We start from the raw sequence: 27,674 nt of genomic DNA on the forward strand, positions 1-27,674 counted from the left end.
CAATACTAAGCTTTATTTCCAGCATATTGTAGTAATAATCATAAACTAACAATTCTTTAACCTGGAATCCTTACATGTTTATTAGATAGTTAACTAAGTAAAACATCTTAAAGGATGACTGCACTAATAATAAACTCATAAAAAGCTTCTGTAAGCCACTCTTTCTTGTTCCCAACTTACCTGCAATAATACTTTCACTGCAGAGTCTTACTTATGCCTGTGCCGGAGCTGCATTATGTGTAGCTCCAGAGTCCTGAGACAGCTCATTATAAGTCTATAAAGGTTAAATGTGATACATAATTTCTGATAGCTGAACTATGTAGTAGTTTTGTTGGCTTAATTCGGTACTCAAGTGTATCACTGTGTGTATTCTATGATGTATCTCTGATGGAATCTTACATGACCTTCAGTGTCTGCTATTCTTTTATATTTGTGTATTGAAAAATATAAAACTTTAATAAAATTGTCAATTATAAAAAAAAAGGTTAAATGTGCAGTCATAGTTCTCACTGGTGCTAAAAAGTATTTTTGTTCCAAGACAGAAATGCATTGCTCAGGATGTGGCTCTAGTAAACAGGTAATAAACTGAAGTGGGGAATGTTAGTGAAGGTTACTTCAGAAGGAGTGGGAGGGTGGGTTAGAAAAGTATTGTATAAACGAATGGTTGTTGTTCCAAAAGAAACTGTTGCTAGCATGCAGACATGGACTTATTTTTATATTCTTAACAGGCAGTAAATAGGCTTTATAACAAGCCCTTGCGGACCTCTGTAGATGTAGGCACTATGGTGTGCTTCATCCCTAAAGTTCACACTAAAAGAATTGAAGTCATTCAAATCAGTTCAATCAGGCCTTATCTCCCCCCCACTCCAATCAAGGTCTCAGTATCCATTCAGCCTTTTAATCTCTATTGTAGAAACAAAGCAGGTGCATAAGGAGAGGGGGACAGGGTGAACTGAGCTGTCAAGACAACTGACAAATTCAATGTTTTTTCTGTGAACTTAAAGAATTTATTAATTGCTCCACAGTTCCTGCAGATTCAAATTAATTAATGAGAGCTAAATTAATGTTCATTTGATGTTTAATAAAGAATACGTAATGTGAATGTTCATAGCCTTAGCTATAGGTTGACTTTTAGATGCCCACCAGAGTATGCTTGACAAGTCTGTTGAACATAACTTTTTGTATGAAAGAATGTTCAACAGAGATATGTTTTAGATTAGGAAATTTGTTTTGTTTGTGCGTATTAGAAAAAAGAAGGAGCACTCTGCAGATGTTCTGAGCTCCAGAAAACAACAGCGTTCAGGAAAATCCAACCTGGGCTTTCAAATCAAGAAGTTTTTTTTTGCAGGGGATAGCTACCAGTTATAGTGTATCTAAACCCAAAATCAAACATTTTATGTACTGCAATATATCAGACCTTAGATGCAGTAGCTGCATTTGTTTTCTTTTTTGTGTTTTTTTTCCTCTTCATTTTCACTTGGTAATCCTTGGAGTACCACAATTTCTTACCCTGGGTGGCTACAATCATGTCTGATTTTGTTCATCTCCATTTCATGGTAACCAATGGAAGTAATAACTATAAAGTGAATAAGTATAACACTGCTCATAATATATCAATACAATGCTTAAACAATGATAACAATACTCAGATAAACAATATATTAACTACCAATTAGAGTTATATTCAATGCCCAATTTCACTTTCAAACAATTCTTCTCACTTTATAGCCATATTCTAAATACAGTTTACTAGTTTACAATTACATAAGAAATACTATTTTTGCTGTTTGTCAAGTTCACAGGAAGTGGCAAAGGCACTACATTTCTGGCAAGATCAAAACTATTTCCTGTAGTTGCTGAAAATGTTATAGTCTAGTAAATCTAGTAAATATTTAACATTTTTTGTTTTTGGGTTTAGTTATTCTTTAACTAAACCCAAGTTAAAGAATGACTTGCTTTCTCCCTTTGGGTAATGGCACCACCATCCCAGGAGGCCTCCTCCCTCATATAGTTGCATAGTTATTCTGGTTGAAAAAAGGCACAAATCCATCCAGTTCAACCCACAGAGAAAAAAACAAAAAACAAAAACAAATCTAAAACCTTCATATACACAGTCCTATACCTAGAGTTTATCAAGAGAAAGGCAAAAAAAAAACAATGTATGATCCAATTTTCTCCAGTGGGGGGGGGGGGGGGGATTCCTTCCTGATCTCCCCAGAGGCAATCAAATATTACCTGGATCAAATGTATCTATAAATATTAGTATATAGTTATATTTTGAGCATTTACTAAACAATCTAGACCTTTTTTAAAGCAATCTACTGAGTTGGCCAGAACCAGCTCTTGAGAAAGTTTTTATGCACATTTTCACAGCTCTTACTGGCTAAATCTATTTTCCTCCAGCTGTAAAAAGTGTCCCCTTGTCCTCTGATGACCTTAAAGTGAATCACTCTACACCAAATTCACTATATGGACCACTTATGTATTTATACCAGTTGATCAATTCCCCTCTTAATCTTCTCTTCTCAAGAGAATACATTCATAGCTGAGCTCCTCCATGCCTCTTATCAGTTTGGTTGTCCTTATCTGAACTCTCTCTAGTTCCCCAATATCTTTTTGTGACCTGGTGTTCAAAAGTGAGCTGCATTTTCTAAATGAGGTCTTACTAATGATTTGTACAGGGGCAAACGTCAGTCCTACCTCTTTTAATACAAGAAAGGATTTTGCTGCTTTGAAAACCACAGCTTAACATTTCATGCTATTATTAAGCTTATGATCCACCAGAGCACCCAAATTCTTCTCTACCATTGATTCCACCAGTTGTACTCCTCCTAGTATGTATGATACATGCATATTTTTAACCCCCAAGTGCATAATTTTACATTTGTCAACATTAAACCTTATTTGTCACGTAGTCGTCAAATTAACCACATCTCATCAAGCAACGTGCACATACATTGCTGGACTTTCGGTGGTTGTACCAGGATGATGCCTACAGGCATCTACCCGGGATAGGTTTTTAGAGTCTCTCTTACTGCCACTCAACTTCTATTACAAGCAGCGGCAGGGGACTCCCCCCTTTTACGACGCCTTCCATGGCTCTCTAGAGCTCTCCCGTCCCATTGGGAGACATTGGCCCAGGTCTTTCATTCATGCATACATATTTTTATGCTAATACTCATTGATTCTACTTTACTACTTTAGATGCCTGACAAACATACCTATGTTCACAGCCTATACTCTTTTATGGACTAACAAGGTTTCTAGGGATACATCACTACATCCATGCCATGCCTGCTCTCCATTTGACCCATGGTGGGGTCCCATCTAACTCTGCCCCCTCAGCTTCCTGGCTAGGCGCCTGCTGCCGCCGCCTTGGAGCCGCACCCCTGCAGCCATGGTCAAGCTCAGTGGTGAGTATGGGGACCCCTAACCCCTCCTACCCTGTGTCAATACTGTGCCATTTTGCCAAATATATACTTTTTCATCCTAGGTACACTGTTACGCACATCTACCCCTGAAGAGCGAGCTGGATCTCATGAAACTAGTTGGGTAGTACGATGCCCGTGTACTATGACTACTGTTATATTTATGTACCAATATTCCTGGTATCTTTTTTAAATTGGCAATTGTTGGTGATATCTATGCTTATAAACAATTTTACTTGAATTTACTATTGTTATGTTTTCTGGCGGAAACGGTACCCACTTCATTTAAAGTCCCGGGGCGAATCCTTCGTTTTACCATAAGAGTGAAAGATACTACTATAAAAATGATTCAATGGTTTAACTATGCCCCTATTAGGCTGTCTTTCTCTGAGGGTCATTTTTGAATGCCTCTTTTTATTTTTAAATAGACACTAAAGAACCAAACTGTATATTTATAGTTGAATGGCCGGGGATAAACAGACCTTCTGCTTTGTGGACTGCTCACAAGCATGTATTAGTAGTATATATAAATAATACTTTCTGCTTGTGCAAAGAAAAGGAGACAGATGCTACTTCTAATTCCTTCCCATTTGTCATGGCTGAATTAATGAGAGACAGAACAGAAATTTAGAAAATGGAATACTACACCTTGTCCAACAAACTGTTGTGAGACAAGTGCATTAACTTTAACTTTATCTTTAGTAAATTCTATAGCTCTCCTAATAACTTGCATGTGAACCCTTAAACACCCCAGGCTTTAGAGGAAAAGATATCTAAACTTTTGGGTGACTTAAAGCGCAAATATACTCAACTTCAGTCCAGCGATGACATTGTCAAGTGGCTGGCTTCCAGGTATTGTTCGCCAGTCACTTTCATTAGCAGGGCTCAGTCAGCTTGGCAAGCTCACTGTACAAGGGTGGAAGGGCAGGTAAGTAACTTTAATGTATAAGAGACTTGTCTTCTGCACTAAAAATCCTGCCCATTCACCCATTTTGTAATATTTGCCATACAATTCTGCTTTACACCTCCCTGCACTTACACCAAAACAACTGAAAGACACTTTTTGCCATATTAACCCTGTAGAAATCAGGAATATTATAGACACACTCCCTAATCATAAAACACAGAGTTCTGATTGATTTCAACCAAATATTATGAGCAGTTTAAACATGTTTTGGCCCCACACTTGGCAGATGTTTTCAAGTCACTATGTTAGATTTGAAACACTGCAAATGGTATTTATTGATATTCCAAAAGCAGATAAGGAAAGCTCATTACTTGCCAATTGCAGGCGTATAACTCTATTAAAGACTGAAGAAAAAAAAAATTGTTTGTTAAAACCAAAATTTCTTTTGATAAGATGGTATAATATAGGATATATCTGGTTGGCTGGCTTGCTTTGTCAATAAAATACAATATTTTAAACATTGTATAGGTATACTTTGTGTGTTTTAGGGATTCTTCTCTTTTTTTCAGTGTTCCATTGTTGGTGTCACAGTCGTGACTGACAAACATTTACACTCATACTTCTAGTTTCAAGTTTGTATTGATGTCTGTGTCCCCACTGTGGAAACCCCTCTATTTGTCCTGGTGACTAATGGAAAAAAGGTGAGGGGAAATACAAGATTTTAGAGCTGTCTCAATACCAAGAGGTAAGGGAAAAGTCTCCAATGGAGGTATCTGTGTGAAAACTCTGTAAGATGGGATTCCCAATCATTTTGGTGAGATTTCCCCCTCATTTCCTGTTTTAGCTCTGGGACAGGAAGTAAGGAGAAATTTTCCCAATATGACAGAGGCAGGGGAAAAAAAACAGTATTTCTGCTATATCCAAAACTCTAACAAGCAATATGATGTATCCATACATAAACATTAATGAATTAAACTGCCTTAAATGTTTGCTTTACAAAAATAAACATATTAAATCACCGAAATTCTGATGTATATGATAGAAATCTAACCTTTAACAAAGCTATATGCAAATAAACTGTTTTGGCTGAAAAATTGACATTTTGGAAAGTCTCTACATGGCTATAAAAACATTCATTAAGCAATGAGTTTTACAATTAATGTAATTAACACTGACTGTGTATTATCTGTTTATTGTGATTTAAATAGTTTGCCACATTCTCATTTTGTATTGTACAGATAACCTTTGTTCCATGCTATAGATTTCAGCAGGTGTCAAGAAACAATTATTTCCATGATCCTGGAAAATTTTCTGTTAACCAAGGTACATAATAGAGACCCATAATGTGACTGTAAGTGCTAGAGTAAAAGTAAATGACACATAGAAATCAAACTGCTTGGAAGTGATATGCATTCACCATTACTGCATAATGTGTCTGCATTTCGACCCCTAAGAATTATTGTGAAACCAGGCAGAACTCACGACAGATAAGGGGTTTGAAGTACAGGAACCCTTGCAGTGAAATGAATCAGGAAGTGTCTTTAGAACCTATGCTACCTGAGCAAGCAGGTCAAATAAACGTGTTTTTTTATTTAATGAAGATCTGCTGCTAAGGCATGTCTTTTACAATAGTGGATCTCATTCATGGTCTCAGAAGAATCTGAGCAGTTATAAGTAACATTCAGAAATTCACTAGAAAGTCATTGATTTCACTTGATGGTCCTAATTAGCCATTTGTATAGTTCTATAATTAAATATGTTCCTTTCTCATCAAGTTTTTCACTTTAGTAATGATACCACTGTGCCACAAACAGGCTCCATGCTGTTTGGTTTGGGACTTATTCATAGCATTTAATTGGTCACCCAGTGGTTAGCCAATAACCCCTTCTATGGGAAGCAACACTCTGAATGCTGTTAATGGGCTAGAGGCACAGCGATTGCCTCCTGGTACTCAGCAGTACTGGGAATAAAGCAATTTCCTCCACTGTGTTGTGTGCCCAATAGCTAATCCTCTCTACTTCTGAAATGCACACTATTTGGTTATAAGTATTTGTGCTGCTTTACTTACCACTGGGTTGTTAATAGGCAGTGATTCTTCAATGCTCCTTCAGTGAAGTTACAGTCTGCTTGCTGACTGCTAATTAAACAAGTTTGCACTCCAAGACTGCAACAAAAGGTAGCAAGGTCAACTTGTTTCTCAGAGTCCTCTTTTATTTTGTAATGTGCGCTTTAAGGTCAGAATTACATATATCAGCACATCTATTAAAGTTACCACAATGACCACTCGCTGCTTAATCTGCAACCAGGGCCCTAGTTAACCCCCAGTCTGTGATTCTGAAGATATGATCTCTGCACAGATAAAGAAAACTGTACTGAATTAAAACAGTTAGAATTTGTCAAAGAACAAGTAGAAATTATGAATTAGTAATGTTTTTATAACATCGGTGCAAAACATTCATTTCTAAAAAAAAAACAATTAGCATAATTAATTTGGAAGTTTTTCCGCCATAATTTGTCATACTGAATGCTGCTTTTTGTCACTTTTAATTTTGAAGACTTAACTGTTTTTCTTTTGTGTAATATGTTATTTTATATCGCAAATGTTAAAGTGATAGTAAAGGATCTTTTTTTTTTTAAATAACAAACATGTCATACTTACCTCCACTGTGCAGCTCAGTTTGCATAGAGTGGCCCCCGAAAATCCTCTTCTTGGGTCCCCTGGCGGCTCCTCCTTGCATCAGATAACCCACTAGGAGAAGCGCTCTCCCGCGGATAGGATGCATTAAGATGAAAAAACATGAGGGTTTACAACCCCTTTAATTATGCTGTTATGCAAGTAGTTTTTGTATATTTCTTTTAATTAATTCCATATGTCAAGGCAAAAGGCTCAAATCTAACTATTAAATTGGTTTGCGTTTTTTTCCTGATAGTACTTTTAAATATCATAACATAGGGCTGCATGTTTGACTGAAGGGTTCATTTCCCAGTCCCTCACTCCCACTTTGTTAACATCTAACTTTGGTCCTTAATACATTTCTTTGACAGCTTGTCAGTGATTTTTTACAGATTTTCACAGGCCCATTTAATACAATATAATATAATAATATAAAATACTATACAATAGTCCTCCAACTCCCCCCAAAAAAACACATAGCCATTTTTAAATATTTCAATGAAAAAAGAAGTGTGATTTTATTTACACTTGCAAATACACTGCTCAAAAAAATGAAAGGAACACTTTTTCGTATAGCATCAAGTCAATTAAACTCCTGGGATATTGATCTGCTCAGTAAGGTAGTAGAGGGGTTTGTTAATCAGTTTCAGCTGCTATGTGGTTAATGAAATTAACAACAGGTGCAGTAGATGGGCAACAATGAGACAATCTCCAAAACAGGAATGGTTTTACAGGTCGAGGCCACTGACATTTTTTTCCCTACTCTTTTTCTGACTGTTTTTCACTAGTTTTGCATTTGACCAGCATGAGGCAATACCTGGACCCTATAGGTGTTGCCCAGGCCGTCCAACTCCTCCAGGGTGGCACATCAACATGTGCCATTGCTAGAAGGTTTGTTGTGTCTCCCAGAACAGTCTCAAGAGCATGGATGAGATTCCAGGAGACAGGCAGTTACTCTAGGATAGCTGGACAGGGTGCAGAAGGTCCTTAACCCATTAGCAGGATGAATATCTGCTCCTTTGTGCAGGGGGGAACAGGATTAGCAATGCCTGAGCCCTATAAAATGACTTCCAGCAGGTCACTGGTGTGAATGTCTCTGACTAAACAATTAGAAACACACTTCATGAGGGTGGCCTGAGAACTTGACGTCCTCTAGTGGGCCCTGTGCTCATGGCCGCACCATGGAGCTTGATTGGCATTTACCACTGAACACCAGAATTGGCAGGACCTCTACTGATGCCCTGCTTTTCACAGATGAGAGCAGGTTCACCCTGAGCACATGTGACAGGCGTAAAAGGACATGGATCAGCTGTGGAGAGTGTTATGCTGTCTGTAACATCATTCAGCATTACCAGTTTGGTGGTGGGTCAGTGATGGTCTGGGGAGGCATATCCATAAAGGGATGCATAGATCTCTACAGGCTAGACGATGGCACCCCGACTGCCATTAGGTATCAGGATGAAATCCTTGAACCCCTTTTCAGGCTCTATGCCAGTGCAGTGAGTCCTGGGTTCCTTTTGGTGCATGACAATGCCCGTCCCCATGTGGGGAGAGTATGCAGCCAGTTTCCGGAAGATGAAGAAATTGATACCATTGAATGGCCCCCACGCACTAGCCTGACCTAAATCCAATAAAACATCTCTGGGACATTTTGTTTTGGTCCATCTGACACCACCAGGTTGCACCACAGTCTGTTCAGGAGCTTAGTGATGTCCTGGTCCAGATCTGGGAGGAAACACCCTAGGACACCATCTGTCGTCTCATTAGGAGCATGTCCCGATGTTGTCAGGCATGCATACAAGCACGTGGGGGGTATACAAACTTCTGAGTACTATTTTGAGTGGCTGCAATGAAATTTTCGCAAAATTGACTAGAATGCTGCATCTTTGCATCTTTTTTTGACTTTTTACTCTGTAGGTTGATAATTTTCACTTCCATCAAATGATGTGGCATCATTTGTTTCCTAACACATTACCCAGTCCATAGCAGTATAGATATTCAGCATGGTATTTTTCCCCATTAAGATCTGATGCATTTTTAAAGCGTTCCTTTCATTTGAGCAGGGTAAATAGGAAAACCATAAGGTTGACAACATCAAGACACCTCTAAGGAGCCTTGACTATCTCTGAGGCCGCGTACACACGCGGGGACTGTTCGCCCAACTTTGTCCGTCAAACAGTTTCGGCAAACAGTCCGCTCAAAATTAGCATGGACGGACATGGCCACACACGACGGACGAACAGTTTGCTGAAACCGTGTGCGATGACGTGAACGGCACGTACGACGGGACGAAAAATACGACGTCCTATACACTGTATTATAACTTTCGGCGTGAAAATCCTTTCTGAGCATGCGCGCAACTTTGTTTGACGAACAAGCCTACACACGCGGGGACTGTCCGCTGAAACAAGGTTTCAGCGGACAGTTTTTCGGAATTTCCGAAAAACCTTGTTCAGCGGACTGTTCGCTGAAACTGTCCGCTGAAAGCCCACACACGAGCGGACTGTCCGCTGAAACTTGGTTTCAGCGGACAGTTTCAGCGAACAGTCCCCGCATGTGTACGCGGCCTAACCTATATGAAAACCCATGTTTTGCATAATTAATTTGTAGTAGGAAATATTCAGCCTAAAAAAAAAAAAAAAAAAAAAAAGCATTACTTTCTGTTTCCTGAGAAACCCTAGTTGACCTAAACAAACAGGAGTATGCTATGTACGTTTTATTCTGGATTCTACATCTGGATTACACAGTCAGACTGTTTTTGTAGTGCACTCCTGTGCCTTTCTTTTGCATGTAACAAACTTTGGATTTTGTATCAATTCCATGAGGAAGGGAGAGGTATGGTGAAAAGTTAAAGCAGAACTCCAGATAAAAATGAAAAAAAAAATAGCCTATAAAAAATAAAATAAAATAGGGTAATTACATTTTTCATTTAACATTCTTTGTGTTTTTATTTTTATTTTTTGTGCATGTATTTGATTGTTCTTTGTGAACAGTCATTTAAAATGTTTATTTTACCATTTGTCCCTGTTTGTTTCTCTTTCTCTCTGTGAGGAAAACATAACATAAAATAATAAGGGTACTGAAGGGACATTATTTTGCCACAAGAACATGTTTAGGATGAAAAGAATTTAACTCTTTGACGCTGACACTATGCAGATATGCGGCTTCACTGGCTGTTTTTCCGTCCATATAGCATAGCACAGCACGCTCCTAGCACAGAGACCGAGGTCTCACAGAATACTAGCAATCAGGACCCAGAGATCCCAGTTCCAGATCACCTGATCGCTGTGATAGCCTCTGAACCAGTTACTATGAAGCCCACACCTGTGTTTCTCTCTCTGTGAATGGAGAGGAAAGATATATTGTATTTTTTGTCTCCTTGCAAAAAAAAGGGTAAAAAATAAATAAGAATAATAAAAAGCAAAATAAAAAAATACCTAGATCAATGTTTAATCTAGGTCAGTGCGAGGGTTAGTGTTTTGATCAATTAAGGGTCAAAGGTCAGGGACAACGGTCAAACTTTTTTAAAATTAGTATTATTGTCAGTTATGCGCAGTATTGATTCTGGGCTGTACTACCGGTACAAACAACAAATAACATGTACATGTGATATCACTGCAATCATTGGGAGATGCAGAATTTATTTTGGGTTGTTCTTTGGTGGTAGGTTAGGGTTGTAACAAGAAAGATACAGCTATACTATTTTGGTCCTGTGTTCTTTTGATAATAAAAATACCATTACCATTTACCTCCAAACGAAAGCCCAATTTGTCCTGAAAAAAACAAGGTATAATTCACCTAGATAGACAAAGTAGTTGTGATTATTTTTTTTTATCTTAATACATTCTATGCACTAAGATAAAAAACCTTCTGTGTTCAGCACCCCCCCTCAGCTCCCCTAATACTTACTTGAGCCCATCTCAATCCAGCGATGTTGCAGGAATGTCTCTGCATCCCAGGACTCTCCCTCCTCATTGGCTGAGATGGCAGCATAGCACCATTGGCTCCCACTGCTGTCAATCAAAGTCATTGAGCCAATGAGGAGATAGAGGGGGCAGGGCCGACCTGCGGCTCCATGTCTGAATGGACACGCAGAGCAGCGGCTCGGCTTGAGTGCCCCCATAGTAAGCTGCTTGCTGTGGGGACACTCAGCAGGAGGGAGGGGCCAGGAGTGCCAGCGAGGGACCCGAAAAAAGGAGAATCCGGGCTGCTCTGTGCAAAACCATTACACAGAGCAGTTAATTATGACATGTTTGTTATTTTTAAAGATAAAAAAACTGAGGCTTTAGTGTCACTTTAATTTTGCACACATTTGCAGAAAATGTTGGTGAATTAAAACTATTAATTGCACTCATCATAAAGTATAGTATAGCTTGCATTTAATAAAACAAAAAAAAGCTTAGCATTAAATTACATTTATGCTTTCCAGGCATGGTGCGTTGGTGACTTTTCTTTTGGTTAATAATTTTGTAGACCTTGTTTATTGTAAGCCACTGTGGTGCAGCTGCAATTCAACCATTGCATATGTGGCTTCATTGCACCTGCTCCTCATCTTGTTCCCATCTTGTATCCAAATCACATTATTTTCAAGTGTCTCCATGGTCTCCTTTGTCTCTTTTCTATTATTATATTTAAATAATTAAAAACTTTTTTTAGTCTAGCCAGTACAAGCATACCCCACTTTTAAGTACACAATGGGGTTTATTTACTAAAGCTGGAAAGCGCAAAATCAGGCTCACTTCTGCACCCTGCCTTTGGCCAATTATGGCTCTCTTAGCAGAGCGCGCTGTGATTGGCCAAAGCATGGAGGTCAGGTGCATGCTTTGGCCAATCATAATACAAAAATGCGATCTTGCAGTGCATTATGAGGTGTTCCGCGGGTCTCAAATTTTCCCCAAATGCCCCATAATGTTCACTGTTCGGCGAATGGGCGAACACCGGATGTTCAAGCCGAATTTATGTTTGACCCGAACATTAAGCTCAACCCTAGTCTTTAGTGTGAATGGCAGTTCAGTTTGCAACTTTTATTCTATGATTTAGTTAAGATGTTAATTAATTCATTTTTTTTTTTAAACTATTATTCTTTATTTCGTAAAGAGAATTGAGAACAGAAAGTGATTATTCATCACAATAACTATGGGTAGAGTCACATAAGCATAACAGTAGGTTATTAGTGATACCAGTAGAGAGATCAATGGTTAACAACACAGAACAGAGGCAATGGCATAATAAGTAGCCTGGTTGGGTTAGGTATCGATTTGTTATGTGGTACATGCTAGATTTACTGGTTTACAGAAAAGGGATTGTAAAGAGTAGTAGGGTTTGGATGATGGATGTAACATTAAAAAGAGGGGCAGAACTGGAAGATTTTGGAGTGGAAAAAGAGAAAGCCGATCAAAGCCTACATCTTAGAGGGCTGAACATCTATGAAACAATAATTATTTTATTGACACAAGTGTTGCCTTTCTATAGTACATTTTTTTTGTTCAAGTTTGGGAAATAGATGCTGTTATGTAAATAATTTTTATATTCAACATACATTACTCTATCTATATGTCAAAATTCACTTAATTCATGACTGAGAAAGTCTTTCCTCAAAAAAAATAAAAAAAACTGTAATTGAAGTCCAGTCAAAGGTTTTTCTGTTTAGTTGAAATCTAATAAACCCTGAAACCGTTCTGCTGTGCTGTGTTTGGTTCTGCTCATAATCACAGACAAATTGCTTTATGTAACTCTATTTTCATTTAACAAGGAGATGAAAGTTTTAAAAAATCAGCATGGTGTAAAGTCTCTATCAATTCAATATGGTGCCCATTTCTGATATGCATCTTCTTTGCTACATTTTATCAGAATGCATTAATGCTGAATTAGAAATAATAAAAATGGGCACTTACAAGACAAAATTTAAGATATTTCTTAGAAAATATAATTGTATGTAGCTACCTCAGATACATTTACTATGCTTAATACCTAAACTGTTTTATTTAGTAAATCTGACATATTTACTGGTTATGTGGCAAAATAGTTTAGGATTTCACACAGACTGTTTCTCTGTCACTATAGGCCAATTTGTTCCTAATCAGATTGTCATTATCAGATTTCAGACTCTTATAAAATGGCCTCTGCAATTAATTTCTATGGAATAACTACTAAGAAGGGAGACACATGTTCCAGCCACTAAAGTGCATGACATCAGAGGGAGGAATGTTCTATGGGGTAATCTAGAGGATGAAGGCCTGAGAGACAGTAAGAGGCATCTTGGCAGGGAGGAATAAAAGGAATAAAAAGGATTAAGAGGAACCTCTTTCTAAAATTCATCAATAATAAGAATTGGCACACAAAAATATTAATACAGGATAAAATCCATTCATAATAAAGTCGCTCATTCCCAAAGAACCACAGAAGGAAAGGATTCTAATCCTGCACTCTTCAACCTAATCATTGCCATCATTATGCTAACCTATTCATGGGTTTTTGGGAGGTCTGTTACATTTTGTCCAATAATCCATTTACTCGTCAGCTAGTGTTTTTTGGCTGCTACATACAGTGGTGTGAAAAAGTGTTTGCCCCCTTCCTCATTTCCTGTTCCTTTGCATGTTTGTCACACTTAAGTGTTTCGGAACATCAAACCAATTTAAAAAATAGTCAAGGACAACACAAGTAAACACAAAATGCAATTTGTAAATGAAGGTGTTTATTATTAAAGGTGAAAAAAAATCCAAACCATCATGGTCCTGTGTGAAAAAGTGATTGCCCCCTAAACCTAATAACTGGTTGGGCCACCCTTAGCAGCAACAACTGCAACCAAGCGTTTGCGATAACGTGCAATGAGGCTTTTACAGCGTCCTGGAGGAATTTTGGCCCACTCATCTTTGCAGAATTGTCCTAATTCAGTTACATTAGAGGGTTTTCGAGCATGAACGGCCTTTTTAAGGTCATACCACAACATCTCAATAGGATTCAGGTCAGGACTTTGGCTAGGCCACTCCAAAGTCTTCATTTTGTTTTTCTTCAGCCATTCGGTGGTGGACTTGCTGGTGTGTTTAGGATCATTGTCCTGCTGCAGAACCCAAGTTCGTTTCAGCTTGAGTACACGAACAGATGGTCGGACATTCTCCTTCAGGATCTCTTGGTAGACAGCAGAATTCATAGTTCCTTTTATCACGGCAAGTCTTCCAGGTCCTGAAGCAGCAAAACAGCCCCAGACCATCACACTACCACCACCACATTTACTGTTGGTATAATGTTCTTTTTATGAAATGCAGTGTTCCTTCTACGCCAGATATACTTGGACACACACCTTCCAAAGAGTTCCACTTTTGTCTCATCGGTCCACAGAATGTTGTCCCAAAAGTCTTGGGGATCATCAAGATGTGTTGTGGAGAAATTGAGACGAGCTTTGATGTTCTTTTTGCTCAGCAGTGGTTTTCTCCTTGGAACTCTGCCATGCAGGCCATTTTTGCCCAGTCTTTTCCTGATGGTGGAGGCATGAACGCTGACCTTAACTGAGGCAAGTGAGGCCTGCAGTTCCTTGGACGTTGTTGTGGGGTCTTTTGTGACCTTTTGGATGAGTCGTCGCTGCGCTCTTGGGGTAATTTTGGGCGGCCGGCCACTCCTGGGAAGGTTCACCACTGTTCCATGTCTTCGCCATTTGTGGATAATGGCTCTCACTGTGGTTCGCTGGATTCCCAAAGCTTTGAAAATGGCTTTATAACCCTTTCCAGACTAATAGATCTCAATTACTTTCTTTCTCAATTGTTCCTGCATTTCTTTGGGTCTCGGCATGATGTGTAGCTTTTAAGGATCTTCTGGTGGACCTTACTGTGTCAAGCAGCTCCTATTTAAGTGATGCCTTGATTGTGAACAGGTGTGGCAATAATCAGGCCTGGGTGTGGCTAGAGAAATTGAACTCAGGTGTGGACAACCACAGTTATAGTATGTTTTAACAAGGGGGACAATCACTTTTTCACACAGGGCCATGATGGTTTGGATTTTTTTTTACCTTTAATAATAAACACCTTCATTTACAAATTGCATTTTGTGTTTACTTGTGTTGTCCTTGACTATTGTTTAAATTGGTTTGATGTTCCGAAACACTTAAGTGTGACAAACATGCAAAGGAACAGGAAATGAGGAAGGGGGCAAACACTTTTTCACACCACTGTAGATGACATCCTTTTCAGTTGGGATGGACCTCTAGATACAGCTATTGCCTTTACCCAATATTGTAACCAGAACCCTTATGGCATTCGTTTTACACATGTAGCAGACCCAGAATCTTTATTTTTTTTCTGGATCTAACAGCACACAATACAGGGAATATTAGGTCCAAAACTCACTTCAAACAAGTGGCGGGTAACTCCACATTGGATGAGTTGTCATCATCTATTATGGAAAAATAACATACCATCTAATCAGTTTCAAAGACTCAGATGGACTTGTACTACAGACCAAGATTATGAAGCTCAAAATGTGCTCAGGACCAAATTTGTAGAAAAGGGACATGACCAACAACTAATAGACATTAGTTATCTATGAGAGGTATAAAAAAAATGAGATACCACAACATCAAAAAGACAAACACAGGAGGAAGGTTCTAATAGAATCACTTTCATTACCAATTTCAATATTCAATTTCAGTTCATAAATAGAATTGTCAGAAAATACTGTTTGATACTGCTCAGAGATCCTAAATTACAAAATATTCTTCCAGAAAGACCCAAAGTAGTTTTTTTAGAAAAGCGAAAAATATAGAAAATCTAATAGCACCCAGTAGAATCTGAAATAGCACAAAGAGGGTACATAACATATCTACGTTTCTGGATCTAAAAGGCACCTATCCCTGCAGAAAGAGCAATTGTAAAGCATGTACCACTAGAGACCAAAAATCTTTACTCGAAATGATGAAAAGACAAACGAAACAAAACAATGCATCACGTGTGCCAAACAATACGGTGATGTGGTTTGAGGTGTCCTTGTGGACAAACTTATGTGGGCAGAACTATCCAGGCAATGAGAACCAGGTTTGGGGAACAACTCTGTCTGACAGAAGAAGGTGACACAGAGTATAGTGTTCCCCCACACTTTGTCCAGTTTCACAATGGAAGCCCACAGGGTCTAAAACTATTTGGAATTGAAGCCAAACTTATATATTGAGGTGTAAGATACAATCATAATGGTAAACAAGCCAGGGTCATATACTGGAGATCAAGCAGAGCAAGACAGGGCAGGGAGTGGGTAACAGGAGAAAGGGAGAGCAGATGGAAGGGTTCAGGCTGCAGAGCAGGGGTTCAGGAATGGATACATGGTTCAGGGTCACAGGATACAGGAACACAGGTTAGTGAACACAGGTCAGCGCACAGGGAAACAATACCAAGGCAATGTGTGCAAGCATCTGCCGGGTATAAGTACACCTCCTGCAATCAGTCTCAGGTGATGCTTGATTCCAGGAGATGATGTTGGCTCCAGACTGCCAGGAGACACCCGTTAGTGGACACAGAACTGCGGCCCATAGATCTGGGAGTGACAGTGCCACCAGCAGGTGAAACCTTTCCTGACAGTACCCCCCCTCGAAAGAGCGATCTCCGGATTCTCCAACTAGTCGTAGCTGCAAAAAGTCCATGACATCGAGCCAATCTTTTTGTTAAAGTATCATCAGAGCCAGGCTAGAACGCAGGTATTGGTTTACAGGCAGGGCGATGGGCAGAGGCACAGCAAGCTTGGCAGTGGGCAGAGGCACATCAAACTGGGCAGAGGACAGAGGCACATCAAGCTAGGCAGCGGGCAGAGGCACATCAAGATGGGCAGCGGCAGAGGCCCATTAAGTTGGGCAGTGGACAGAGACACATCAATCAAGGCAATGGGTAGATGCACATCAAGCTGGGCAGCAGGCAGAGGCCCATAAAGCTGGGCAGCGGGCAGAGACACATCAGGCCGGGCAACAGGCACAGAATCAGCAGGTTGGGCATCAGGAACCAGGTCATCAGGAACTGGATCATCAGGCTTGGTATCGGGAACTGAATCATAAAGCTGGGCATCGAGCATTGGATCATCAGACTGGATGGCAGGCAGAGGCAATGGAACATCAGGCTGGACAGAGGGCAATGAAACATCAGGCCGGGCAGAGGGTACTGGACCATCAGGCTGGACAGAGGGTTCTTGAACATGAGGCCGGACAGAGGATACTTGAACATCAGGTCAGACAGTGGGCACTGGAACATCAGGCCGGACAGCATGCACTAGAGCATTAGGCCTGGGCAGCAGGCATTGGAACATCAAGCCAGACAGCGGGTACTGGAACATCAGGCTGGACAGTGGGCACTGGAACATCAGGCCGGGCATCAGGAACTGGATCATCAAGCTGGACATTGGGCATCGGATCATCAGACTGTACATCAGGCACTAGAACATCTGGCTGGGCAGCGGGCACTGGAACATCAGGCAGGACAATAGGCACTGGAACATCAGGCCAGACACCGGGGACTAGGACACCAGGCTGGGTATAAGCAACTGGATCATCAAGTTGGGCATCGGGTATCAGATCATCAGACTGGACAGTAGGCACTGGAACATCAGGCCCAGTAGCGGGCACTGGAACATCAGGACTGACAATGGACACTGGAACAACAAGCCAGACAGCGGGCACTGGAACAACAAGCCAGACAGCGGGCACTGGAACAACAATCCAGACAACAGGCACTGGAGCATCAGACCGGGCAGCTGGCACTGGAACATCAGGTTGGGTATCAGGAACTAGATCATCAAGCTGGGCATCGGGCATTGGAGTATCAGACTGGACAGCGTGCACTGGAGCAATGGGCTGGACAGTGGGCACTGGACCAGCAGGCTGGAAAGCAGCAGCAGCAAACTGGGCATCAGGAACCGATTTAGCAAGCTCTATATCAGCAGGCTGGGTAACGGGCACCAGTTCAACAGGCTGGGTAATGGGCACCGGCCCAGTAGGCTGGGTAATGGGCACAGGCTCAGCAGGCTGAGTAATGGGCACCGGCCCAGAAGGCTGGGTAATGGGCACCGGACCAGTAGGCTGGGTAACAGGCACCGGCTCAGCAGTCTGGGTAACAGGCACTGGCTCAGCAGGCTGGGTAACAGGTGCAAACTCAGCAGGCTGGGTAATGGGCACCGGCACATCAAGCTGGGAAACGGGCACTGGCACATCAGGCTGGACCATGGGCACCAGAACATCAGGCTGGACCGTGGGCAACGGAACATCAGGCTGGACCGTGGGCACCGGAACATCAGGCTGGACCGTGGGCACCGGAACATCAGGCTGGACCGTGGGCACCGGAACATCAGGCTGGACTGTGAGCACGGGAACAGCAGGCTGGACTGTGGGCAAGGGAGCATCAGGCTGGACCGTAGGCACGGGAACATCAGGCTGAACCGTGGGCACGGGAACATCAGGCTGGACCATGGGCACTGGAACATCAGGCTGGACCGTAGGAACCAGAACATGAGGCTGCGCCATGGGCACCGGAACATCAGGCTGGACCGAGGACACCAGAACATCAGGCTGCACCATGGGCACTGGAACATCAGGCTGGACCGTGGGCACGGAACATCAGGCTGGACTGTGGGCACCAGAATATCAGGCTGGAACCTGGTCACCAGAAAATCAGGCTGGACCATGGGCACCGGAACATCAGGCTGGACCGTGGGCACCGGAACATCAGGCTTGACTGGGGCCACTGGAATATCAGGCTGGACCATGGGCACTGGAGCATCAGGCTGGACCGCAGGTACTGGAACATCAGGCTGGACAGAAAACACTGGAGCATCAGACCGGACAGCAGGTACTGGAACATCAGGCTGGACAGCAGGCAGATGGTTGGCAGTATTAGGTGGGTCATCCGGTTCAGGACCATCAGAGGCTAGCCTAACCCCATTGGCAATCATGGAGGCAAGAGGGGAGAACACAGGAAGCGCCACTTAAGTACAGTATTACAAGCAATTATTAATGGCAAGGTAACTAAAAACACTCAAAAGAAAAAGTAAAAACATGGGTTCATCTGTAATCTGATGGTGTAGTGGGATCCTGGTTCTTCAAGTGTCCAAAAATGGCTCCAATGGGCTCCAATGTGGCTGGAGAGTCCTCAGAACATCCTGTGGCCACCAGGAAGGCATTCAGAACCAGCGTGTAATGCATGGAAATGATGTCACGGGCAGATGGTCTACTTCCAGGATCACTGTTACAGTTCCAGGAAAATGGGCAGGCAGGCTACGCGCTCGGAGATCAGCTCCTCTCAGGCCACTGAGCTCCTATTTTTTTTGTAAAACAAAGAATGGACAGCTGGTAATACAACCATTTCCAAGTCACACAGTGTCACTTCCAGCTAGAAAGTTTCTGTACCTAGTTCATTAAAGTTGCTGATATGTGGCATTTCTTCCCAGCTTTAGTCAGGAGGTTATTAAATCATTTCTAATTCCCCAGGGCACATTACCAGAAGTCTCTGTCCACATCCCTAGTTGCCATTCCAGTACCCTGGGAATGTGCACAGAAAGATGTAAAGGTTTACTGTTGGGCAGAGATGTCAAGTAAACTGTAACAAGATGGAGATATCCTATTCTGAGGTGACTGTGGTGGGTCTTTATGGCTCCTTGTGCTTCTGGTTAGAAAGGAGAAATATGGTAGTAGCCATGGGAGTGCAGATATGTCCTCCTTTTCATAGTGTTGTCACCGCTTCAGATGCAAAAGCTTGGGTTTCTAAGTCATTACCAGGGTAAGAAGTGGGTGTTGATTGAAATTTCCCCATGCATGCGAGACTAGACTATGTTGCCCATAATTTGTATTTTTGGTGATTAATTGTTTTAAAGTGAAAGTAAACTCCACTGTATGATTTTTACCTATAGGGAAGCCTATAATAAGGCTTCCCTATAGGTACAGTAAATATCTCCTAAATGTGCACCATTTAGGAGATATGTACTTTAGATCATAAGTTTAGATCACAAGTTGCAGTAGCAGTCATCAACTTGTGCAGGTTTTGTTTAGCCTGTTCCAGGCTTGAAAGTGATGTGGCAACTCCATAGCTGCCGATCATTTTCACAGAGTCGGCATCACGGTGCCTCCCCTTCCGCCAGTGGCCCCCTTCCAGTGGTTCCTGGGCTGTCCTGCTCTTACCAGAGCCGGGCTGCACACCTGCTCTTACCAGGAATACAACCACTGGCTAGGGGAGGGAGACCACTATGAGACCAAGGCTAATCTATGTCTCGATCTTACATTAATTTTTTTTAACCGGAAGCGATGTCACTTTCGGTTTCAAATGCTTAATTTCCTGGCCAGTACAGCCAGGGGACATATCTAACCAAGACGATCTGTGCTTGGTTAGATGGTCCGTAGGACAGAGGAGACATTTGGGTTTATTAGACCCCTAATTTCTCCTTAAAGCGGGAGTCCACCGGGAGTTCCGCCGTTTTTTTTTTTTAAAAGCCAGCAGCTACAAATACTGCAGCTGCTGACTTTTAAAATAAGGACACTTACCCGCCCAGCGCGCCCGCGATGTCGGCACCCGAAGCCGATCTCTCGATCATCTCTTGGGTGCTGCCGCCGCCATCTTGAGTATGGGATTTAGGAAGTGGAGCCTTTCGGCTTCATTTCCCGGTTCCCTACTGTGCATGCGCGAGTCGTGCTGCGCAATAAGGATGGACCCGCTGCCTCTGGGATCTGTGTGTTTCCCAGCAGGCAGTGGGGGACTTTCGGAAAGGGGCGTAATCTACGCCCCTTTCCGCAGAGAGCTATCCCGGAAGTGGGTGCAGATACCTGTACTGTACAGGTACCTGCACCCCCCTCCCCCCTGAAAGGTGGCAATTGTGGCGCCGGAGGGGGGGAGGATTCCAATGAGCGGAAGGTCCACTTTAGGGTGGACCTCCGCTTTAAAGAGTACCTGTTACTTGACCAATGCTATCACCTAGGGGTTTATAACCCCTTGTGATAGCAATCATGTAAAAATAAATGTAAAAAAAAACAAAAAATGTTTGAAAAATTAATATGATAATAAAATATATTAAAATGAAAAAAAAAATGCTGTAGCCCCTGTTGCCCCGGACACCTGCACAAATGCAAGCACAAGGTGTGCACACGTATGTAAACTGCAGTCACACCACATGTGTGACATGTCGCTGAAAGCAGAGTGAGAGCAATAATTCTAGCACAAGAGCTGCTAGTTAACTCAAAACTGATGAGCTGTAAAGGCTTTTAAAGTATCACCTATGGTGATTTTTGGGCACCATAGTTTTTGCCGATATTGCGGGCGTACGCAATTTTAAGACATGGAATGCTTGGTATATAATTACTCAATGCAACCTCATCTTTTATATTTTAACCAATAATGAGTGTGGGTGTGTTTTTGCACTAATATTTATTTATTTTATTTATTAAAAAAAATTCCTGCAAATTTGTATTAATAAACAGTTGCATATATATCATGTGATATAAAAGTTTACAACCATCAATTTTTTTATACAGGGCCTCTGCTTTCAAAAAATACATAATGTTCTGGGGTTTAAGTAATTTGTTTGTCAAAAATTAAGATTTTCACATATACGAAAAATTTAAAAAATTGCACTGGAGCCAAACTGGTTAAACAAATATCCAAAAAAGCTGCTAGCATAATTTGTTGCAGATTTCAATTAATAATCAAGATGAATGTGCAGCTCTAAAAAAATTAGCAATCAAAGTGAAAATTCTATTTAAAAAGTCATCCCAAATAAAGTGCACAACATAGTGACCGTAACGATCACTCTATAAGTGATACGTACAAATAGACATACATATAACAGTCGATATGTAGTCCCAATGTTTTGCAGAGTAATGCCTTCAGTGATAAAACATGTTCCATCTCCACCGAGGATAGGTGGAGGATTGATATAAACATTTTCTTTATGCAACGTATTAGTGTGCAATTTTAAATATTTGAATAAAATTGATATTTTTTATTGCTACGTTATAGGACTGTTTCTCTACTTATTTTCGATGAGTTTGGTACTTACCTGGGAACAGAGAAGCACTATTTGATCCGGCTGTGGGGAGACCACACAATCCTTGGAGCTAAATTCAGTTTGGTAAGCAATTTGTGTTTCTTGTCCTGTCCTAAGTGGAAATTTGGAAGTCTTGATAATTTTCTTGCCCAGAAGATCTTTGGTTATCAGAACTTGAGTTTAAAGTGTTTTGACACTGAAGGCATTACTCTGCAAAGCACTGGGACTACATATTTATTGACTGTTATATGTATGTCTTTTTTCACTTTTCACGTATAGCATGATGGTCACTATCTTGTGCACTTTATTTGGGATTTTTTTAATATATGAGTTTCACTTTGATTGCTTAATTTTTAACGCTGCACATTCATCTTTAGAACAGAATTATGTAAATTGTTGATGCTAAATAAATACTAGTATATAGTAAATATAATAAATAGACCAGACAGTAGTACACTAGTACAGTAGTACAGACACACAAGCTAAATGTAAATTCAAATCCCTTGGCTTTATCATCTGTGGCTATTGTTATTATAAATAATTATCATTAGTAGTTACAATCTGTAGCAGTTTTGTGATATTACGTTTTCTGAAAAAAATAAAAAGTTAGGTTTTCAGTGATTGTCCAAGCTACATAACAGTTTTAGTTGAATAGTCCCCTATGGCTTAACTGAAACGAAGGGAAGAAAAATGCCCATCTTGACTGTGACTTTATGTATTAAATTATTCCCTTTACTTCTTTGCATAACAGTACAGTATGTATGCATCAGAGTAGCTTTTATTTCATGCAACACTAACATTCTTGTTCATATAGGGAATAGCAAGCCATTTAATTAGGAGATTTGGAAAAAGCATGTTGGCATCTCTAGTCATGAGAGAGTACACAGCTGCTTTACTTTCATTTCAGATAACCTCTCTGTAAACTAGCAGATTTCTTTCTTATTTTCCGAATGGCTAAAAATGGAAAGGAGCATAATGATGTATACAGTGTAACATGAGATTTGTATTATATTCATTGCTTCACATGTCATTGGTTAGAATGTAGAATTGTAAGGATTGACTAACCTGGGTGACACCTTTTTGTTCTGCTCCTTCTATCACACTGGCTCAGGTGTAGAGGAGAACAGAGATATAAGATGTCTATAAACGATAGTAAAGTGATTCAATGATTCAACTAACAGAGACAAATCTAATTTTGCTTCATGTTTGAAAATGTTCACCTAGCTCACAGTAAGCACAATCTCCTGTCATCATCAAAGGCCTTATATAACTTGTATTCTCAAGACTAACATTATCTTTTTCATTCACCACAAGAAAATGCACTGGGGCCTTTGTTTAAAAGTGTATATATATATATATATATATATATATATATATATATATATATATATATACAGAATCTCACAAAAGTGAGTACACCCCTCACATTTTTGTAAATATTTTATTACATATTTTCATGTGACAACAAGGTAAACTGCAAGGTAAAGTACTGAGTGTACAGCTTGTATAGCAGTGTAAATTTACGGTCTCCTCAAAATTAACTCAACACACAGCCATTAATGTCTAAACCGCTGGCAACAAAAGTGAGTACACCCCTAAGTGAAAATGTCCAAATTGGGCCCAAAGTGTCAATATTTTGTGTGGCCACCATTATTTTCTAGCACTGCCTTAACCCTCTTGGGTATGGAGTTCACCGGAGCTTCACAGATTGCCACTGGAGTCCTCTTCCACTCCTCCATGATGACATCATGGAGCTGGTGGATGTTAGAGACCTTGCGCTCCTCCACCTCCTGTTTGAGGATGCCCCACATATGCTCAATAGGCTTTAGGTCTGGAGACATGCTTGGCCAGCCCATCAACTTTACCTTCAGGTTCTTTAGCAAGGCAGTGGTCAACATGAAGGTGTGTTTGGGGTCCTTATCATGTTGCAATACTGCCCTGCGGCCCAGTGTTTGAAGGGAGGGGATCATGCTCTGCTTCAGTATGTCACAGTACATGTTGGCATTCATGGTTCCCTCAATAAACTGTAGCTCCCCAGTGATGGCAGCACTCATGCAGCCCCAGACCATGACATTTTCACCACCATGCTTGACTGTAGGCAAGACACAATTGTCTTTGTACTCCCCACCTGGTTGCCGCCACACATGCTTGACACTATCTGAACCAAACAAGTCCATCTTGGTCTCATCAGACCACAGGACATAGTTGACATAGTTATAGTAATCTATGTACTTAGTCTGCTTGTCTTCAGCAAATTGTTTGTTGTGCATCAACTTTAGAAAAGGCTTCCTTCTGGGACAACAGCCATGAAGACCAATTTGATCTAGTGTGTGGCATATGGTCTGAGCACTAACAGGCTGACCCCCGCCCCTCCAACCTCTGCAGCAATGCTGGCAGCACTCATACGCACTATTTCCCAAAGACAACTTTTGGATATGATGCTGAGCACATGCACTCGACTTCTTTGGTCAACCACGGTGAGGCCTGTTCTGAGTGGAACCTGTCCTGTTAAACCACTGTACGGTCTTGGACACTGTGCTGCAGCTCAGTTTCATGGTCTTGGCAATATTCTTATAGCCTAGGCTATCTTTATGTATAGCAACATTTCTTTTTTCCAGATCATAAAAGCGTTCTTTGCCACGAGGTGCCATGTTGAACTTCCAGTGACCAGTATGACAGAGTGAGAGCGATAACACCAACTTTAACACACCTGCTCCCTGTTCACACCTGAGACCTTGTAACACTAAGGAGTCACATGACACTGGGGAGGGAAAATGGCTAATTTGACCCAACTTAGAAATTTTCACTTAGGGGTGTACTCACTTTTGTTTCCAGAGGTTTAGACATTAATAGCTGTGTCTTGTGTTATTTTGAGGGGGCAGCAAATTTCCATTGTTATACAAGCTGTACACTCACTACTTTACATTGTAGTAAATTGTCATTTCTTCAGTGCAGCCCATCTATAAAAACAGAGGGGAAAAAAATACTATAGCCTATGTATCAATCCATCTATTTGATATATAGGTCTATAGGCTTTTCCCTCTCTGTTTTACCCTGGTGATCTGACACAGTGCCTCTACTATGGATGAAGGAGCACATGGGCACCTTTGGACAGCAACATTGTCAGTCTGGGGGACGGGGAGTGTTAGATGTACTAGTAAACTTAAATGCACTAACAATAATTGAAGCCAAACTCCAGCTAATACTTTATAAGCAGTTACAGCAGTTTTTTCTCCTTTAGGGATAAATAAATATATTACATAAATAAATCAAAACTGATCATTGCCAGCACCCCTGCTAGTGGTAAATGGTTTGTCTTATCTCCATAATTGATGCATTCTGCTGGGGAACTTGTTCTTTTGAAAAACTACAGATGTATTTGTTTAATCATTTGATTAATATGAATGCAGCCATCACATCCAAGACATGATAAGCTGCAATATAATACATTTTTGCTTTTGGGTTCAAAACCACTTTAGTGCACTGCTAGTGCATTGCTGAATGTTACTGCTATATACTGGAAATAGGGCGAGTTTACCAGAAAGTGGATATTTATTATAGACTTATAGACTGTCCCCACCAGAAGAGTAAACACTTAGTTTCGTATATATCTTAGATATACCAACAGCAAGATCTCTTTGTAATATTTTTCTCCCACCTATCTTTGCATGTTGCAGCTCCTCCTGGTGCATTATCCAACAGTAAAACTGTAAACCTTCTGGGCAAAGTTGATATGCAGACCTAGAAATCCAAGAACAGATATGTCTTTAAAGCTGTCGGAAATTGTAAGGTAGCTTAACTCTCCATCACTTGCCAAAAACGAAAATATCAGTTTTGAGTGGACTCATCCTTTAACCACTTCAACACTGGCATATAGTAATATAGTAATAAGATGCCTGCAGATAGGATCTCCCATCCTGGGCGGGCATCATATGACGTCCTCTCATTCTCGGCCATCTAGGGGGGGCGTGCGGCATCGCTCGGGACCCGGTGCGCATGCTCGGCGGCCGCAATGTCCGCCGGGCACCCATGATTACCCAGGAACACAGCAGGACCGTGGATCTGTGTATGTAAACACACAGATCCACGTCCTGTCAGTGGAGAGGAGACCGATGGTGTGTTCTCAGTACAGATAAACACCGATCGGTCTCCTCCCCTTGTGAGTCCCCTCACTCCCAGGGAACATAATTAACCCCTGCAGCGCCCCCTAGTGTTAACCCCTTCCCTGCCAGTCACATTTACACAGTAATCAGTGCAATTTTATAGCACCGATCGCTGTGTAAATGTGAATGGTCCAAAAAATGTGTCAAAAGTGTCCGATGTGTCCACCATAATGTCACAGTCATGAAAAAAAATCGCAGATCATTGCCATTACTAGTAAAAAAAAATGCCATAAATCTATCCCCTATGTTATAGATGCTATAACTTTTGCACAAACCAATCAATATACGCTTATTGTGATATTTAGTTTTTTTTAAATGGGGTATTTATTATAGCAAAACGCAAAAAATATTGTGTTTTTTTTTCAAAATTGTCGCTCTTCTTTTGTTTATAGTGCAAAAAATAAAAACGCAGAGGTGATCAAATACCACCAAAATAAAGCTCTAATTGTGGGAAAAAAAGGACGTCAATTTTGTTTGGGTGCAACGTCGCACGACCGCGCAATTGTTAGTTAAAGCGACGCAGTGGCGAATAGCAAAAAGTGCTCTGGTAAGGAAGGGGGTAAAATCCTCCGGGGCTGAAGTCGTTAAAGCAGACTCTCACACTTAAAACAAACTTTCCTCCTCATATCCTGGCTCTGTAACATGAAAATCCAATTATTATTTTTTTTGCTTACCTTTTTTTTGCTATTCTGTTCCTGCTTACCTCTTGTCCTCCATTCTCACCTAGGAGAGAAAGATGTGCTGCACTCTTGGTGACTCCTGGGATATGCACTTCCCATATCCATGAAACGTATGCTTCTATTCAGTGGATGGAGAAATGAGACATTCAGAGCCAGCTGCTGAACCCAGAAGAGATAACCAGTTACCAATGACTTCATGGAAGATTATGGTGGCGCAGAATGCACGCAGTAACAGTGGAGCAAGTGAAAAACAGCAGGGCAAAGCTGGATTAGCTGGGTAGGTTAATGGGTATGTGAACTGAGGATAACCTAGCAATGGGTAAGAGGGGAGGGAAAATTAGTGTGAAGTTCCTATTTAACCACTTGCTGCCCGCCCTATAGCAGAAACATGGCAGTATAGTGGTTTCAAAATCTTGACCGGACGTCATATGACATGATCAGGATTTTAAATCGCTGCGCGCCCCCGGGGGCGCGCATCGCGGCGATCGTTGTTGCGGTGTGTGTCAGTCTGACACCCCACAACTACGATCTCGGTAAAGAGTCTCCAACTGAGACTCTTTACCACGTGATCAGCCATGTCCAATCATGGCTGATCACAGTGTAAATAGAAAGAGCCAGTGAGCGGCTTTTCCTCACTCGCGTCTGTCAGACGCGAGTAGAGGAGAGCTGATCAGCTGCTCCTCTGACAGGGGGGGTCCGTGCTGATCAATTATCAGTGCAGCCCCCCGAGGATGCCCACACTGGACCATCAGGGACGCCACCAGACCACCAGGGATGCCCAGCACCAGGTATGCCACCCTAGACCACCAGGGATGCCAGCCAGTGCCCACA

Source organism: Lithobates pipiens, unplaced genomic scaffold, assembly GCF_037356315.1.
Source record: "Lithobates pipiens isolate NorthernLeopardFrog02 unplaced genomic scaffold, aLitPip1_a1.2 Scaffold_13, whole genome shotgun sequence".
In the NCBI taxonomy this organism is placed as follows: domain Eukaryota; kingdom Metazoa; phylum Chordata; class Amphibia; order Anura; family Ranidae; genus Lithobates; species Lithobates pipiens.